Consider the following 16,626-nt stretch of genomic DNA (forward strand, 5'->3'; position numbering starts at 1 on the left):
CTTGATTCCTTTGGCCTCATTTTCTCTCCCTCGCCATGTTCCATCTTCCTCAGGGAAGCATTCAGTTGTGTTAGCTTCCACCTAGTCTAATTGACAGGCTCCATTGTTGTGTGCCTAAAACTTTTGTTCACATGGCCTTTATCCCTCCAAACTGAGAATGCCATGGCCATTTAAAAAAAAAAATAGATTTCTCAAACTGATCCCATACAGGGCAGTGGAGAGAGAGAGAGAGAGAGAGAGAGAGAGAGAGAGAGAGAGAGAGAGAGAGAGAGATGATTAACCCGACAAGACAGAAACTTACAAACATCATTCTCTCTAAATTGCTTACCAACAAGGGAACAAAAAAGACTCACTCATTTGACAGAGGGAATAAAGAGATATATTTAAACAGTGATACAACCTGTACTTTGCTCTCTTGAGGCAAATTTTGAAAACCTGATGCCAAATATGGGGAAATAATTATTTCTAGGGGTAGAAGGAAAAATAATTATTTCTAGGGGTAGAAGGAAAAAATAACTATTTCTAGGGGCAGAAGGGGATCTCAGCCTCAATGTCAGCCCTGAAATGTTCAGCAGGGCTATCTGGACAATTCGACTCAATATCCAGAACTGCCTTGGCAGTTCCTGAGCAGGGCTTCCTACCCACAGGTAGTACCCAATGCCTTTTGGAGATGAAGGTAAGGGGACCAGGCAAATTGTCCCTGGAGGGGAACAGTTAACAGTTCACAGTTAACTGGAGAACTTTGTATCAGGATTATTTGGCATTACACTTGAATTGAAATGTCACACCACTGGTTTGGCTCGTGAAATACTTTAAATGTTGATTATTGCTTATTCTTGGCCTTAAATTATACTCTTACAAGAGTGTACCAAACCATCCTCAGACCCAGAGGCACATATCCTTGCATAACAGTAACCAGCATCAAGGAACTTTGAGAAGTGAGGTTTACACCTATTAACCTGTTACATTTCCATGGAGACAGAGTGGTTAGCCAGTACACAGAGTACAACAAAGTAACCTGTTGTCTTTGTGTGTTAGGGGGAGCCCTCCATTTGTAACGTGGATGGAGAAGTGGGGATCATTTGCATTCTTTCACCTTTGTTTGACTTCTAAGGTACCTTGCTTTTTAACCTCCAGTTTCCCAGAAACGCACCTCTTCAAGTACCTTTTGTTTTAAGATCTGATTTTTCTGTAACAGGTGCCCAGTTGTGACTGTGCAATCATTCCTGGGACCAACAGCATTACCCATGGCAGCATAGATGGGAAGCAGGTTCACTTATACTCCTTCAGAGATCAAAGAGGAAGGGGACCTCATTTGATTGGGACTGGTTGGGGGGTTCCCTCTCCGTACAAAACAACCAAATCCCTTTCTCCAGAGGACATGATTCTACTCAGTGATGATTCAGAACCACACTGTCCTGAACCTACTGTGGTAGTTCATGTGTTGGAAGGTGGAATTGGGAAGATCAGGAGTTCAAAGCCCTCTTTAGGTACTAATGAGTTTGTGACCCACCTGGGCAACATGAAACCCTGCCAAACAGATAGATAGATAGATAGATAGATAGATAGATAGATAGATAGATAGATAGATATTGGCAAACTAAAAACAAACAGCAAACTCTCTCTGTCTTGTACTTCGGGGCAGTAAGACCAAGCCAATGGTGGGGTATTTAACTTAGTTATCACTTTGTTATCGATGAAGAAAGCAAAAAGCCCAAATGCATCTTTATGATGTTATTTATGTTTTTGTTATAGTATCTTGGAACATGCACTGAAGAGGGAAAACTTACACAGGTTCAGGGTGTGGCTCTTGACATTGCAGCTTCGTGATTCTGAAAAGTCTGTGGCGGTTTGAACATGCTTGGCCCGTGGGAAGGGCCACTATTAGGAGGTGTGGCCTTGTTGGAGGAAGTGCGCAACTGCGAAGGCGGTCTCCTAGAGCTCAAGCTCCGCCCAGTGCGGAAGAAAGTCTCCTACTGGATGCCTTTGGATCAAGATATAGAATTCTCAATTCCCTCCCCAGCACGGTGTCTGCTTGCACACTGCCATGCTTCCTACCATTATAATAATGGACTGAGTTTCTTAAATTGTAAGCCAGCTGCAATTAAAGGTTGTCCTGGTGGACATGGTGGTCATGTGGTCATGGTGTCTCTTCACAGCAATGGAAACCCTAACTAAGATGAAGTTCCTTTCTTTTCCTTGAGCCTTTATTGGTTTTTGTTGGTTTGTTTCGTTTTCGTCTTTCCAAACCGGGTTTACCTGTGTCTGTAGCCCTCACTGTCCTAGAACTCACTCTGTAGACCAAGCTAGCCTCAAACTCAGAGATTGGCCTGCCTCTGCCTCCCAAGTGTTGGGATTAAAAGAGAGGACTACTAAACCTGGCATGAGCCTTTATTCGTGAGAAAAAAATTAAAATGGCAATGTGGGGAAGACAGTCTCTATAACACAGGATAAGATTACAGAGCTGACATCTCCCCTTTGTTATCTGCAGATTCTGATGCTCAGACACCCTCCAAATGCTAGGGAAATTTTCAGAGTTTAAAAAAAAAAAAAAAAGCCCCCTTTTTTCTATCTCTAAGTATGGTGTTTATATTCTGACCAGCCCAGATGTGAAACCCAGAGCCTGTGAAACATGGTCATTTATTTAGCTCTAAAGACCCCAGACTTGACAAAATGTGGGCAGACAATTCTAAACTTTAGGGTGTATCTCCTGAGTTCCTGTTTTTACAGCAAGCAACTGCTTCCTGTACCACTTTTTTGAAAGGGACAGGGCAGGTACAGCTCGTCCTTTGTGCCTTTGATGAGTGTCTCCTGTCTGAGGGTTTAATACCGGTGCTAATTGTCGTTAGTTCTCTTGCATTTAAATTCCGGTCTGAACAGTGCTTGTTCAGTTTGCCTTATAGAGGATCCCTCAGAACCTTGCTCATCCGCCTGACTCCGAAGCCAGGCTATAGACAAACGAGCACTTCCTGTGTATCTTCTCTCTCGGTCCATCTGACAGAGGTCAAGAGCAGCTATGGTGTGGGTTGTAGCTCTAGTATAAGTTTTAGTGAAATTAAACTTAATTTTAAAAAGGAGTTTTAAAAAAAAATGGCAGATTTTTATTTATTCTTAGACCTGTTTGTTCTTGGTTTCCATGAGAGGACTGCCCCCTGGTGGACAGGAATTATCAATTCACATGAAAATTTTTGCTTCAATAACCTTGAATTTGTTTGTTTGTTTGTTTGTTCAATTGTTTTGCTTTGTTTGGGTTGATATTATTATAATTAATCATTAATTATAATTCATTAATTACATTCAAATGAACAATTGGAATTTAATACATAGTGTGTAACCTCCATTAACATATATCTCAAATATCCCTGCAAGTGTTCCTGAACATCCCCTGGTAGGAGGGTCTTAAGTCTTTGCACAGGAACTTCTCAATGGACTGTCGCGGCCGGGGACTTATGAGTTCTAATCTGTAGGTCAGTCACAGACACTTATGTAATCTCCACAGACCAACCATTGTCACAACTCAGTACACGGTATGGAATGAAATGCACCTGGATACCAAATACTGCTTTTTGGGATAATCATACGGACTGTACGTGAAGTACTTCGGGCATCTAAATTTATTTCCCTTTTCCTGTGAGACAAGCTTGGTAGCTGTCACTCTCGTGTAGTTGAAGAAACCAAGAACTGTCATGTTAGGAAATGATATCACTGGAATTTAAGCCTGGGTAATTAGGTTTTAGAATACATACTTTTGACTTTACGTCCTTGCTCAGGAGTCTCAGAACACTTCAGGACTTCAGAGGGCCTGAATGGAGAGCGGCACTGACCATTAGGCTGTACCATCAGTGTCAGCATTGAGGCAGATGTGAACTTAGCCATGCAGACTTCCCCTCTGCCCTCCCCTGTGTCTCCCACCATCTTCTCCACTACGACACTTATTAGAGCACAGTACACCTAAGGAAAGCCGAGAACTGATTCTCATCTGTGAGGTTGGATTCATTAATGGATTTTCCAAACACTGGAGTTCTCAGCTTATTTGCTCCCCTTTCTTTCTCAAACAAACAAACAAACAAACAACAAAAAACAAAAAACAAAAAAAAAAAAACCCACAGTGGATTCTACACAATCAAAATGCAAATATGTGGCTCTTTCTGTTTGGAACAGCACGTGCTATGCGCTAAAATGCACTTAGAACATCTGGTTCACTGCAAAGCTCTCCCAAGTCAAGGAAGCTACAGTTCTACTTTCATCTCTGAGGCAAAATTTCCAGTCGGTGTTCATGTGAGCCAGGTCCACATTTCTACACATAATCCCTTAAAAGGATTCCTTGAAAATGGGCCTGGTGAAAAGCTGAAAAGGTTTATTGAAAATCACTTAACTCAGGCGGGGCAGTGGTGGCACACACCTTTAACTCCAGCACTTGGGAAGCAGAGGCAGGTCAACCTCTGAGTTTGAGGAAAACCTGATCTATGGAGTTAGTTCCAGGACAGCCAGGGCTATGCAGGGAAATGCTGTGTCAAAAGGAAGAGGAAGAGGAGGAGGAGGAAAGAAGGACAGAGATAGAGAGACAGAGATAGAGACGAAGACAGAGACAGAGAGGCAGAGAAAGAGGGAACAAAAGAATGAAAGAAGAAAATAACTCAAACTAGCATGGCAGCTCACACCTGTAATCTCAGCTTTCAGGAGGGGGAAGCAGGAGAATCTCTTATTTGAGGCCATCCTGGATGACACAATGAGGCACTGTTTAAAGAAAGAATGAAAAAAAAAGTAGAGGAAATTCACCAAACTCGCATTCCAGAATGAGTCCTACTCAACAGACAATGGCTGGAGAGCATAGCCAGTCCCAGAGCTTGTATCATTCCTGCCCTATGCAGTCATGATATCTGCTTATGTCTCAGGCCCTTGAGGCCTCGCTCTCCCACCCAGAGCCTAGTCACATGATAACTCTTCAGTTCTCTCACCTGATTGCTTCAATGCCTCAACCTTTTCAAGGGCTGATCTTTATTTTGAAGGATGAGTCCTCTGTTTGGAACTAAAACCAGATCCTCTATTATATAGAAATAAGAAATTTTGGCAAGTTCCAAAGCACTTTGTTTAATACTACATGGCTTTAAATACTGGCATGGTGAGGGCAATGGGACAGTGCTCCATCCATAGTAAATGGTAGTAAATGATGCTGGAAGTTGCCAGGCTATGGTGGTGCACTCCTTTGATCCCAGCACTTGGAAGACAGAGGCAGGTGGATCTCTGAGTTCGAGGCCAGCCTCGTCCACAGAGTGAATTTCAGGACAGCCCTGTCTTGGAAAAACAAACAAACAACAAATGACAAAAGAGGATGTTGGATGTTTAAATATATCTGAATATACAACATAACCCTATTTTAAAATACAAATGTTTTCCTGAGAGCTCACCAAGCACTGTACATGAAAAGCTCTTGGAAACAGCTTTAAAATTCTATTACATATATTGACTTAGTAAGATAGCTCTCTGAGTAAAGATGTTTGCAGCCAACCCTGACAATCCGAGTTCAATCCACAAGACCCAAATAGTGGAAGGATAGAACAAACTTCTGAAGGCTGTCCTCTGACCTTCACACGTTGTTGACACACATGTGACTGCACTCACACACATACACCATCATGCATGTACACAGAGAGAGGCTGATGGAGAGGGAGAGAAGGAGGGGGGAGGGAGGAAGGGGGAGGGATGGGAAGAGGAAGAGGCAGAGGGAGAAGGAGTGGGAGGGAGAGAGACAGATAGAGAAAGAGAGAGGGAGGGATAGAGGGAGGAAGAGAGAAAGGGGGAGGGAGGAGAAGACAGAGAGGGAGAGAGAGAAGGAGGGGGAGGGAGAGGGAGAGAGAGGCAGAGAGAGAGATGGAGAGAGGGAGAAAGAAAGGGGGAGGGGAAGAGGGAAAAGGAGAAGGAGGGGGAGGATAAGGGAGAGTGAGAGTGAGAAAATAAAGTTGAATTTGTGAAATTATGAAATGGTTGAATCCTATACACACAGGCTGGGACAGCTTTGATGCATGAATGAGTCCCTGGGTTCAATCCCAGCACCATATAAACCAGGCATGGTAGCACATACCTATAATTCTATCAGTTGCCAGGTGGAGCATAAGACAAAGTAGACCAGCAGGAGGATCAGAAGTCCAAAGACATCCTTCGGTACATAGTGAGTTCACGATCAGCCTAGAGTATATTAGTCTGTCTCAAAAACAAAAGCAAAGACTCTAACCTACAAGCACACACTTCAGAGGCATTTTTCAAGATGTGATAAAGAAGCTCCCCGAGGTGACCTAAAACAATCAACATAGTTTCAAAATATTCCCTGCTCTACCTGTATCTGCTTTCATTAATGATTAATGCTATCTTGTCCTTGCTTTTGCGAAAACCCTATTTAACCAGTATTTGGCTGTTTGGACTTTTTTTTTTCCCCTCCAAATTTAAAACAAGCAAGCAAGCCCTTCAGCTGACAATACGACTTTAAAGCATTTCACTTTACATTGATATGAGAAATGGAACTCTAATCATTGTCAAGCCTGAAGCATGGAAAAACAAAGTGTGGAAGTATGAAAACAGCCTTTAATGACGTTTCCGACCCCCAACTCCACCCCGTTGCCATCTGCATTCACCCAGAAGTGCATGGTTGAAATCAGACCGTCTGGGTGTCTTGGACACAAAAGAACCCTTTGAAACGTCTGATTTGAGCATATGAGTGTCAAGAACCCCCCAGAACAGAGCCAATCCAAACCATGCTACAGTGTCTCCATTCAGAGGCCATCAATGTGCCTCTTTAATGGTTTTACAGAATCCCAGGAAATTGTGATTACATGGCAGTAGCTTTTCATTTGCTGAAGAATGGACGAAAAGCTTGAAAGTCCGCCTCACAATATGAAGAAAAGTATTTTTGGTTCTGGTCATCTACTGCTGTTCTGTGATAAAAACTACACAGCAAATGCCTTTAAGACGCCACACAATTACATACACAATTGTAGCTCAGGAGCTTGGGTGCTGGGGAGAGTACAGTTTCAGGCCAGACTGAAAAGAACTCCCAAAATGGCTATTGTTTTCATGGAACAATCACTTAGTCAAGGACGGGATTTGCAGCCATGATATTGGGAATTTATTTTTCTTTCTTAGTGAGACCCTTCCCTGGAAGTTGAATTAACTCAGGCTTGACAGGAGAGCTATTTCTAAGTAACTGTAGGTTTAGTGGAGAACGTGTTTTAGTGACTTGACTATATTATGCTTGGGAAGAAAAGCACTCAAAACTTACTGTGCTCTAATGGTGGGTGTAAGGTTAGCCTGATTATATTCTTTGTATGTCAAGGATTTATTAGACATGAATAAAAACCATCTAGACCAATAACAAATTGTCAGTGTGTTCTAAGAGTGTTTGTTCACCTGACCCTAAATATCCATCAAGACTTGTTGTTGCTTGAGACAGAGTCTCATATATCTCAGGCTAGGCTTGAACTCAGTAAGTAGCTGAGGATGGCCGTGAACTTCTGATCCTCTTGCCTCCACCTCCTAAATGCTGAGGTTATAAGCAGGCACGAACATATCAAATGTATGTGGTGCTAAAGATCAAAGCCTTTGGGGCTTTGTGCATGACAGGCAAGCATTCAACCAACTGAGCTACATCCCCAGCCCTGCCCTCCAAAGTTTAAATAAGAAACCAAGGCAGAAATTATAGGCCATTCTAGGGTAAGACCCAGGATGGGACTATTTGCCACTCACCCAGTTATCAATATGATAGGCGATGACACTGAATGATATGAAATCTCATGAGGCACCTCAAAATGTTCCCAGCATGTGTCCCTTGAATTTAATGTGTATAAAAGTTGCTTGGGAGCTAAGTCGTAGAGCACCTACCTAGTGTGCTCAAGGCCCCCAGAGTCTATTACCAACACTGGACACAATTTCTTAGATACAAAGGGACAGACACCTTCCATCTATACATATTGAATAATTCTCCTTCCAGTGTTGTGATGGTTTGAACATACATTTTTAAATAGATGAGCCTGTGGGGACTCATCTATTTAAAAGCTTAGTCATCAGGGACTGGCATTATTTGAAACGGATTAGTAGGTGTGGCCTTGTTGGAGGAAGTGTGTCACATGACGGAGTGGACTTTGAGATTTCAAAAGCTCAAACCAGGCCCAGAGTCTGTCTCTCTCTGCTGCCTGGGAATCCAGATGTAGAACTCTCAGCTACTTCTGCCTGTGAGGATAATGGACTAACCCTCTGAAACAGTAAACCCTAATTAAATGCTTTTATGCTTTTTTTTTTAAAGAAGTGTTACCACCATGGTGTCTCTTTGCAGCAACAAAATGGTGGCTAAGACAAGGGGTCTATGGTGAATTTGTAAATATAATAAACACTTTTTGTTTGACTCTTGGTCTCACCACATCTGAACTTCCAGATTGTCTCCACATCGACGAAGTGCATTTATCTCACGCATCTTGTTGAGATGAATTCAGCTCAAGTTTGAATAAGTCATTCTTTCTCTTAAGTAGGCCCTCCATCGTCACCTGGGTAGGAATGACAGAGGAGATACACTGTGGCAAAGCTGCATCACAGCCAGACACTGAAACAGACATGGACAGCAGGCGGTGTTCTTCTCTGGATTACTCAATATATGTAAAACGGGCCTTTAGACTGAGACTTGCCCTGAGTGACTCCATTTCACAAGGACCACTTGGCCCTATTTTGAGTGCAAATGCAGAGGCAGGATGACCACACAGGCTGAGGCAAAAGCTAATAAGTAACTTACTCCTAAGATGAAGAAGGAATTTTGCAAAGGTACCATATACAAGTTTATCAAAAGTAAGCTGGAAACATATAAGTCCTTGAACATATTAAAACCATGGCTCAGCGGTTAAGAGCACTGACTGCTCTTCCAGAGGTCCTGAGTTCAATTCCCAGCACATGCGTGGCAAGCTCACAACTATCTGTAACTCCAACACCAGACATCCTCATACAGACAGACCTACATGCAGGCAAAACACCAAAGCATATAAAAATAAATTATTTTAAAAACCATAGCAGAAAAGCCAGGCCCAAGAACTTAATAAAAACAACAGACTAAAGTAGTTTATAACCTGACGCCCTAAATAGGACACGTGAGGTATGGTGGCGCGTGCCTTTAATCCCGTTACTTGGGAAGCAGAGGCAAGTGGATCTCTGTGAGTTCCAGGTCAGCTCAGTCTAGATAGGGAGTTTCAGCCAGGAAACCTTGTCTTTAAAAAAAAAATTGAGGCCACCTAACAGAGACAGGAAAGGTCTCACCACCCTGTTATCTGACTAGCTGGTGCACGTGTGTGTGTGTGTGTGTGTGTGTGTGTGTGTGTGTGTGTGCACGCTTGCGAGTGAATGCCTGCCTGCCTGCCTGCCTGCCTGTGCATCTCTCTCTGTGTATATATCTGTCTCTGTGTGTCTGTGTATCTATGTGTCTGTGTGTCTGTGAGTCTATGTGTCCGTGTGTCTGTCTCTCTGTGTGTCTGCATACCAACAGGCAGAGAGCTCCCAGTAACCTTCAGGCTTTCAGCTCAGCTTCGTCACCACTGTTTGACATGGTCTGTTCAAACTGCTGTCCATCCCTCTGCCCCATCCATCTATCTGGTCCTGGTCTTGCACCTCATTTCCACAGTCCTGCCCCTCTAAAGCTTGACTGACCCCTGTGGCCTGCCTCTGAAACCCAAGCCCAACTTTGTGACGCCAGCAGCTCTCTAACTGGGATCCTTAATGTCTTACCCAAGTACTGCTGTCTTTACAATCCTGCCTCTGCTTCCAGAAAAGAAAAAAAAGAATCTTTGAATTGCATGACTTCTTTAACTGTTTTGTAACCATTCTCTAATACACACACAAACACACACACACACACTATGATGGTTAGTTTTTCTGTCAACTTGACATAGCTAGAGTCATCTGAGAAGAGGGACCCTCAGTTGAAAAGATGCCTTCATAATATTGGCCTAAGTTAGCAAGTCTGAGGGGGCGTTTTCTTGATTAATGATTGAGGTGGGCGGGGCTCAGCCCATTGTGGGTGGAGCCATCCTCAGGCAGCTAGTCCTGGGTTGTAAAAAAAAAGGCAATCTGAAAAATGCTTGGAAAACAAGCCAGCAAACAGCACTCCTCCACAGGCTCAACCTCAGCTCCTGCCTTATGAAACTGTATTCAAGTGGTAATTTTTTGGACTTTAACCCAAGCCAGCCTCCATGGACAGCCACAAGGCAGGGGTCTACATCACAGTTTGCAGCTGGGTGGAAGGGGCCGCAGTGTGCTGGCACACAATTCTCAAAGGTGTCCATAGCTGTTTTTTTGTAAGTTAAGTTACCAATTAAACTGTGTTAGCATCTCTCTGTCTCTATCATTCCCAGTGTTCTCAGAAGAGCGAGGCATTAAAATACAGGGCAAAAGTATGGTTTTGTGGAAATTATACATCCCATGTCACACGGCAATGCATACACTCCATATTTCAATAGCAACGGTCATGTATATAAGCAATTTGATAGAGCAGCTCATTCTGTGCATACATGTCATGCTATACTGTGTTTTCCATGAGAGCAAATTATTTTAAGTCTGTGTCCCCAGCACACAGTAGGTGTCAAGTTAAATTTCCATAGCTAGAAAAGATGGCTGTGTAGAAGTTGTACGGGAGAGAATGTCTGTGGTGTAGATGGGCTATTACTCTAAACATAACTCAGCTTCGGTTCTTATCAGTGAATATTTCAGGATCAAAACAGGCTACTGTCTAGTTTGTATTGGTGTGTGTGTGTGTGTGTGTGTGTGTGTGTGTTTGTGTGTGCCAAAAGTTGACATTGTGTGTCTTCAGTCACTCACTCTGCTTCATAACTTGAAACAGGGTCTCTCTCTGAACCCAGACCTTACCAATTCAGCTAGACTATCTGGTTAGGAAGCTCTGGAAATCTGCCTGTCAGTGCCTCTACAGGGTTGGTTAAAGACACTCACCACTGGGTTGGCTTCTTACATGGGTTCTGGGACCCTAAACTCAGGTCCTTGTGTTTATGTGGCAAATGTTTTACCAGTTGTGGTGGTTTAAATGAGATGTTCCTTCATCCTCTTTGAATACGTCATCCCCAGTGATGAGTAGGTTCAGGGGGAATGAATGGCCTTGCTTGGGTATGGCTTTGAGAGTTTAAAGACTCACACCATTTCTAGTTTTTTCTCTCCCTGTTTCACGAAGAAGCGAGCCTTCAACTTCCGACTTCAGTTGCCTTGTGGGCTGCTGGATGCCATACTTCCCAGCCATGACAACTCTTATCCTCTGGAAACTTGGCCCAGATAAACTTGTTCTTCCATAGGTTGCCATGGTCATAGTGTTTTATCATAGCAATAGGAAAGTAACTAAGACACCAGCTGAGCTGCCCCATATTGCTTTTGTTTCCAGATGAATGAGGACTAACCTTCAAGCCTTATCTCAAGCAAGGTCATACTGATTCTGTGCATCCTTGTAGGAAAAAAAAAAAAAGTGGCTGGGGAACTGCAGGGTTCCTCACACCACGGGCTGAGGACCCCTGGGTTTTTCCAGCTGGAAGTTAGGCCCGGCTGCTTAGTAAAAGCCTCTCCACGGCTCCTCATGGCGAGGCCCCAACACACAAGGAAGTCCTTGGGTTTCCAAAACTGGTTTATTGGCATGGCAGATGGTGAATGGATCTAGATGTGCGCCCCCTAAAACCCAGGGTAAACCTGAGTTAAATAGGGAGGGGAAGAGGGGGGAGGGGCTGGGGAGGAATGCTTAATTGACTCCAACCTCTGGCCTTCAGGTATCTCATTAGTATGTAAATATCTCTAGGCCTTAGGCCTGCTTATCACGCCCTTTCACCTGTGTATGTGACTGAAGGGTGAAGGTGGAATGGAGATTACACCTCATGTCAGGCCCACACATCCTGTCTCCCTTAAGGACCTTCTGATTACAGAGGGGTTAATTTATTGGCCAAGGAACTTGGGTTAAGCATTCTCCAATTTCTGCATAGTCAATAGAGGGTATGGCTTGTTTTATGATGTGACAGAATGTGAAGTAATGTTTTAGTCTTGAGAGCGATTTCGGTAATACATAGGGCTTTTGAAACCTCTATGATACTTGAATCTCATCTCTGTACTTGAAGCACTGTTTCAAACTATTGCTCAGACCTTTCAGGGTGAATAGTTTCTATCTAAATTGTCAATTTATTTGTGAGTCTGCCATCTTGTACCTACTTTGCATAATTAATATTGTAAACAATATTAATGATGTTCTTTGATATTGGACTTGGGAAGGAAAATTTAATTTTAAGTGTATTCTGCAAATAATTTGATAGTTGATTCTGTAAATGTCATTTTTAATGTACTTATAATTGTTTTCCAAACAACTCCTCTGGCAAGAAGCCACATTATATAGCAAATAATTTCTTTATCTTCTTGGATTAAATAAAACAACATATTTATCTCTGTCTTTGTTTGGATTTTACTTGCTGTGACTCACTTTGCCAGCAAAGTCAATTTTAAAAAATAAATAATAAATTCGTATGACCTTTTGTTTTCTCACTATATATGAAAAATGAAAAAAAAAGAATGAATTCAAACTTAAGAATATGAAATGCCTAAAAGCATCTTATTAAAATTCCAGAAGATACACACTGGTAGTCATTTCTTAGGACTGCTATGACAAGGCTTTGAAAACAGGGTGGCGTAACTCAGCAGAAGCGAGTTGTCTTTAGCTCTGGAAACCGTAAATCTAAAATCGGGCGTTAGTAGGCTGCTATTTCTCTGTCTTTCTGAAAACTGGAAAGGATTCCTTCTTATTTCTTCCTGGCCTTTGGTAGCAATCTTTGACACAACTTGCTTTGTAGATATATTCCCAACATTCTTCTGTCTTCACATGGCCATCTCCTGATAGGAAGCCCAGACATTATTGAATTAGGGGTCCACCCTGCTCCACTGTGGCTTCCCACCGAAAATTACATTGGCAATGACCCTATTTTCAAGTCCTGTCTCATTCTGAGATACTGGGAGTAGGGCTTGAACATATATATTTTTTGAAAGGGGCTGGTCATGGTAGCATGCACCTTTAATCCCAGCACTCAGGAGAAAGAGTTTTAGGCCAACCAGGGCTACATAGTGACAGTCTATCTTTAAAAAAGAAAGGAAGGAAAAATCAAAAAGGCATGATATTCAATTTATAATAACTGTTTTTTTTTAAAATCAAAATTTAACAAATATTTGGATCTGGTGAGGTGGCTCAGAGGTTAAGAGCACTGATTCACCCTATAATTTTGAAACTCAGGTCCCTGCTCCTGATCACTCCCAACGCTTCTACAGAATAAACACTCATATTCAGAAAACAAACAGCTGATGTCTAAGTAACAGTGCTTTCCCTTAGAAATATGGCTCTTTTAGTAATAGAACCAAGACTCTGATTTCTGCTAAGTAGATCACTGTGTGTTTGTATTTTTCAGAAATCCCAAAGCAAAGAGCCTCCTCAAAGAAAATAGAAACGAGGGTGTCAGGAAGAGCTCAGCTGGTAGAAACGCTTGTATGGTAAGCACTCAAAATCATATTGGCCAAGTATGGTGGCTCATACCTGTAATCCCAATTCTCAGTAAGTTGAGACGGAATGATTGCTGTGAGCTTGAGTCCAGTCTGTTTAATGGAGAAAGATCTTGTCTCAAAACTCTTTCAGAGTCTTTGGTAATATTGACTACATAATAATATTGACAATATTTTTTGTTAAATGCAGTATTTAAATTAACTCCACATGTTTCCCTTTTCTTTCTTTCTTTTTTTTTTTTATTTTGTTGTTGTTTTGGTTTTACAAGACAGGACTTCTCTGTGTAGCCCTGGCTGTCCTAGAACTCTCTCTGTAGATCAGGCTACCTCAAACTCACAGAGATCCATCTGCTTTTGCCTCTTAAGTACTGGGATTAAAGGTGTGTGCCACCACCACCCGGCTCATGTGTTTCTTTTTATTTTCTGACTTGTATTGCATTTCTATTACTGATTTGTAATATACTTGAAAGTATTTTGAACAAGCTGGTGTGATTATAGAATATAGGTTTTTGTTAATCTTGATCTACTTCCCACAAACTCATATTTTAAAGCTAACTCTAATTAGCTCTAACAATGCTTAATTGTTCATGGCTCTAACAATTAATTAATCCTAGAGGGCTTATGAAGTAGAGTGTGTCATTGTTTCAAGTGCAATTACATATTTAGCCCCTTCCTATTGTAGAACTATATTTTCCACCTCATTGATTTAGGATTGATCATTTGATTTTTCCTTGGCCAGTGAGCTATGAGTGTCAGGGAGTGACAATTCCTACTCTGAGTTGCTTTAAAATGCCTACTAACTCTCTATCACTGTGTCACAAAGCAAGGTGTTTAACAGAGAGGGTAGCTCTTTCAGTCTGGGCACTCAAAGGAAGATATCACAGAGTAGCCTTTGAAGAAACGCAATCCTCATGAGAACTGTTTCCCCAGAAGATGTCAAAGGTAGGAAGAGAGGATCAAGACAGAACCAGTACAACATCTATTTCCCCTCCAGCCACCAACTGGGTTTCAGCTTCTCCAATTCGGCAGCTTCATGAGAGATTCTGCTTAACTCCAGCTTGAAACTCTACGAGGCTATGTGTCTCTAATTTGGTTGCCAGCATTATGTAGTATCCATTATAGCTTGACATAGACCATAGAAATTAATAAAGTCCTAGGGCAGGTGCATGCTTTCAGCGACCTGAAGCTCATACATATTTAAAGAACACTTTTTTTTTTTTTTTTTTTTTTTTTTTTTTTTTTTGCTTGTGATCAAACAGAGAGCCTTGTGTGTTCTAGTGAAGCTGTCTAACCACTAAGTGGCAGCCATCCCCAGCCCTTAGGTTCTCAGGACAAGGTTTCAGTATCAGCACAGGCTGCCCTCAAGTTTCCAGCCCTCCACACACACACACACACACACACACACACACACACCGCCCTGGCCCCGTTTCTACCGCTCAATGTAGGCCGCCCACCCTACTCGGCCGGTCAAGATGGCTCCGGCCTCTGGTATCAGCTACTAGTAAATAGTGCACTGTGCATGCGTCAACTCAGTTTGGCGCCAAACCCCTCCGGACCGGGGTATGCTAATGAAGTACCACAATCGAGCAGGGTATGCTAATGGAGTACCATGATCCTGACCAATCACCCCCTCCCGGGCGGGTTATACTAATATGGTATGCTAATGAGGCACTGCAATTCTGACCAATCGTGCACCTCCATGCACTTTTCCCGCCCAGGGCTGAGGGTATATAAGCAGCTCTCCCTGGGCATTGGGGTCTCCTCCTGAAAACTAAAAGAGCGCTTCTGCAATTGTTCTCGTTGTTCCTTGCTGGAGTCTGGTTGTTTGCGTCTTCCTTGCTGGATGAGTGGGGCGTGACAGCTCAAGTGCTGGGGAACTGTGAAACTGGGGCCTGATTGGACAAAATGCATTGCAGGAGATGTAAAGGACAAACCTTGTCTCAGGGCCTTTCCTTGTTGCCTCTCTGTATCCCGTTCACCACAAGGTGAGCAACTATACTCGCCACACTCTACCAGTAGGTTCTGACTCACCACAGGCCCCAAAACAGTGGAACTAGCCTGCCATGAATGGAAACTTCTTAGACCAGGAGCCAGAATAGAACCCTGTTCTCTGTGAAGTTATCTTTCTTGGGCATTTTGTTACAGGGATGAACAGTTGTCACATACATGCCAATCACTGAAATCGAGAGTTATGAAAAAGAGAAAGCGCTATTCCTTAAACAGCCCAGGGTGCTTCAAGTCTGAAATCTGTCTCCCTGAGGATAGAGCTTTTGGAGAAAGGGGAGTCTCAAGATGAAGCGATCATCAGCATGCTTATGTATAATTATTGGTCAGTTCTCCGCTGGTCACATGTTCAGAAAATGGTGGTGACCCATCAGGCACCTTTTCAGGTCCAGGTGAGGAGACAGTGGAATCAGCATTCTGAAATGTAACCCTGATATCACAATGTCACATGCAGAGTGGTTTGAAGCAGAATGGCCCCATAGGGTCATATATTCCAGGGCTTGGTTCCTAGCTGAAGAATTATTTGGAAGGGTTAGGAGGTGTGGCCTTGTCAGGGAAGTATGTCAGTAGGAGTTGGCTTTGAGGTTTCAAATATCCATGCCAAGCCCAGTGTGTGTGTGTGTGTGTGTGTGTGTGTGTGTGTGTGTGTGTGTAGTGGAAGTACTTCTGTTCTTTGCATTATTATTATTATATTATTATTATTGCTGTTGTTATTGCTTATTCATGCTTTTATGTTGTAGGATAGCTTGTTTTATTTTGTTTTTGTTTGTTGGGACAGGGTCAACATGTAGCCAAGATTGGCCTTGAACTCCTGATTCTCTCCTCTTCAGCTCCGGGATGCTGGTGTTAAAGGCTTGTACTACCATACCGGTCTGTTTCATTGGGGGTGGGGGGAGTGGTTCATTTGTTTGTTTTTTCATGTTTTGCATGCATGATCTCGGTCTATAGAGTTGCTATCCAGTCCCCCATGATAAAATGACAAAAGTGTTTCGGAATAGCAACACGTTAAATTCATCTTCCCTTAGATCCCGCTGGCAGCATGCTTCCTGGGAACTTTTATGTTTTAGGAGGTTA

The 16,626-nt window shown here is 42.7% G+C and overlaps 1 long non-coding RNA gene across 1 annotated transcript in view; it reads right to left on the minus strand.

The window, feature by feature from the left end:
* Nucleotides 1-16,626, minus strand: part of LOC143442976 (uncharacterized) — a 31,016-nt gene that overhangs the window by 13,092 nt on the left and 1,298 nt on the right. The window contains exon 2 of the long non-coding RNA XR_013111605.1: nt 8,406-8,531. This is a non-coding gene — a long non-coding RNA (uncharacterized LOC143442976). The remainder of the gene's footprint in view (nt 1-8,405; nt 8,532-16,626) is intronic.

Source organism: Arvicanthis niloticus, chromosome 7 (genome assembly GCF_011762505.2).
Source record: "Arvicanthis niloticus isolate mArvNil1 chromosome 7, mArvNil1.pat.X, whole genome shotgun sequence".
Taxonomy (NCBI): Eukaryota; Metazoa; Chordata; class Mammalia; order Rodentia; family Muridae; genus Arvicanthis; species Arvicanthis niloticus.